Below are 3,363 nucleotides of genomic sequence, written 5' to 3'. Positions count from 1 at the left end.
AAGGTTTCTTCTAGGAAACTAATTACTGATGCAAGCAAATCTTCTACTCAAAAGAAGACAAGTTCTGAAGCTGCTCAAACTCAAAATCTGATAGCAAGTGCTGGTAATCAAAATCTGATATCAAGTTCTGATGAGCAAAGTCTGATGACAAAGCCTGATATTCTGATTCAAGGTGGAAGTCAAGACTCTCAAAAGTTTATCCAAACTCTGAAGCTAAAGGGGAGCAGACTACAGTCTATTACAAGGATCCCAAGATTCAGACACTTGATGAGGAAATTGCTAGAAGATTATTTCTGAAGCATAATCCCAGAATGGATTTAGAAAATCTCAAGGAGAAAGAAGCTAGATTTAAAGCTGAAAAGATAAATCTAAAGTCTAAAGCTTTTGTTGTAAAAAAACCTCCAAGGCCTAAGGAAAAAGGCATTGTGATCAAGGAGAAGTCAAATACTGAGGCATTAAAGCCCAAAATAAGATCACAGACTGAGATTGATCCCAAAGATAAAGGGAAAGGAAAAGTTGATGAACCAACCAAGCCACTGGAGATGAAAATTCCTCAAATCCTGATGAAACTAGTGTGCAAAATGGTTCAAGTTACTGATGATACTCTTGCTGAAGATGAAGATGTTCAAACTCTGAAAAGAAAGAAGATTTCTGAAGAATCAAAGACAACCTCTGACAGAGCTCAAGTTATTCAGAGTGAAGAACTGCAAGCTACAACAAAAACAACAAGTTTTGATAAAGTCATCAAGACATCAACCTCTGATAGTGCTCAAGTTGATTTAGACAAGATAAAAGTAGCTGATAAAAAGAAACTTCTGTGGAAAAATGTCAAACAATCAGATCCAAAGAAAAGCCAATTGTTGTCTACTTTTATGACTATTGGGTTAAATGCTAGAGAACCAAGAGACAGGGCTGGGCTAGGTTCTGATGAAGCTAAGATCAAGACAGGAGTTGAAGTTGCTACTAGAGATCCATTTATGTTGACTGACAGACCTCTTGAAGATGTTACACAGAAACACCTTGATAAGGTTATCTATGTTCAAGTGGTACTGGATGCTCATGACAAACACAATGTCAAGGAAAATCTGTTTCTATTTCTTGAAGATGGAAGGACATATCAGATGTCAGAATCAGATGTGCTAAATAAATCACTGAAAGAACTTCAATTCTTTCATTACCTTTTGGAGGTAAAGTCTGATATTACCAGGAGATGGTCAAATTTCGTATTGAAGACTATAAGAGATAAAGCTATAATTTCTGGTTCAAGGGTTACATAATTTATTTCTAATATTGTTGACGATGATGGAAGTGAAATTCCAATGAAGAAGGATTCTGCTAAGCTTGAAGTGTTACTGAATGAGAAATGTTTGTGCTATAATGAAGATTCTTCTCATCCAAAGGTAATAAGACTGGGTGATGGTTTAGAAAGAAACTATATCTATGCTTTAAGGACTGCAATCTACCAGATTGGAATTCAGAATGAAGAGATGAAGCAAGTTAAAGCTACAATGTCTCAAGTCCTGATGAATAAAGAAGAAAAGCTGATATCAAGCTTTGTCAAGAATCATTTTGGATTCAGATTGACTCAGTGAGATTGGTAAAAGCTACAAGGACTGTAAGTTGTAGTTAGTTATCTAGTTAAAATCTTATTTGCATTTGTACTTAAATGTTTTTGACATCATCAAATCTATTAACCTGTATATTTTGCATAATTTACAAGTTGGGGGAGATTGTTAGATATATTTGAGATGTCATGTTTAATATGATTTATGTTTAGTTTTCAGAACTTAACAACAGGACAAATCAGGACTTACTGAAATCATGACTTACTGGAAGTCAGAACTTAATATAAGAACTTAAGGTCATATCAGAACTTAAGTGCGGGAAGACTTTCAGATAGGGAATGAAGCTGATTTACAGGAGAAGATCGAGACTTAAACAAAAGAATATATGCATGGAAAGAGTTAGAAGACTAGAAGACTTGTAGAAAATATCTGATTGATATATTTTAGGAGACAAAATTGTATTCCATATCAATTAGAAGTTATCTTGTAACTGTGTACTATATAAACACAGACTTAGGGTTTACACTATAAGTGTTATTATTATCGAAAAGATTATACATTGTAACCTAGCAACTCTTAGTGATATTTGTTCATCACTAAGAGAGAACAACAGTTCTTATTGTAACGGAGTTTATTCAATATACTTGATCTTTGTTACATTCTTGTGTTAAATCGATTTGATTGTATAAACACTGTATTCAACCCCCTTCTACAGTGTTGTGTGACCTAACATATGTTGTGCCAAGGCATCATTCTTGGTCACATGGTTTCTAGCAAGGGGCTTGAGGTGCACAAGGCCAAGGTGGGGGTGAACAAAAATCTTCCTCCACCCATATCTTTTAAGGGAATCCACAGTTTTCTTGGTCATGCAGGTTTCTATAGGCGTTTCATCAAGGACTTCTCGAAGATTTCGAAGTCTTTGTGCAATTTGCTAGAAAAAGACGTTCCTTTCAAGTTTGTTAACAAGTGTCTTACTGCTTTTGAGACATTGAAGAAGAGTTTGATTACAGCACCTGTCATAACTGCACCTGATTGGTCTGAACCATTTGAAATGATGTGCGATGCAAGTGACTATGTAGTTGGAGCAGTTCTTGGGAAACAAAAGAACAACATATTTCATGTAGTCTACTATTCTAGTAAGACTCTTAATGGTGCTCAACTGAATTACACCACTACTGAGAAAGAACTTTTGGTTATCGTCTATGGTTTTGAGAAATTTCGATCGTATCTACTTGGGATGAAGGTGGAAGTTTTCACTGATCACGCAGCAATTTGATATCTCGTCTTGAAGAAGGACTTGAAGCCAAGGTTGATTCGATGAGTTCTTTTACTTCAGGAGTTTGAGTTAGAGATCAAGGACAGAAAAGGGACTGAAAATCAAGTCGTCAATCATCTCTCGCGTTTAGAGGATCCAATTGCTACTTCACAAGATAAGTCTTTAATTAACGAGTCTTTTCTCGATGAGCAGTTATTTGGAGTGCAAGCAGAAGAACCGTGGTTTGTCGATATTGTGAACTACCTTGTAAGTAATGTTATGCCTCCAGAGATGACTCCCGCTCAAAGGAAGAAGTTTCTACATGAAGTGAAGTGGTATACATGGGATGAGCCGTTTCTTTTTCGCCAAGGAGCTGACCAAATCATCAGAAGATGTATTCCTTACAGCAAAACGGGGGGAATCTTGCGAAATTGCCACTCAACGGCTTATGGAGGACATTATGGTGGAGAAAAGATAGCATCTCATATTCTTCAAGCAGGTTTCTTTTGTCCAACTTTGTTTAATGATGCTCATCAGTTCGTT

Source organism: Apium graveolens, chromosome 7 (assembly GCF_009905375.1).
Source record: "Apium graveolens cultivar Ventura chromosome 7, ASM990537v1, whole genome shotgun sequence".
Lineage (NCBI taxonomy): Eukaryota > Viridiplantae > Streptophyta > Magnoliopsida > Apiales > Apiaceae > Apium > Apium graveolens.
Note: the sequence above shows the minus strand (reverse complement) of the source record.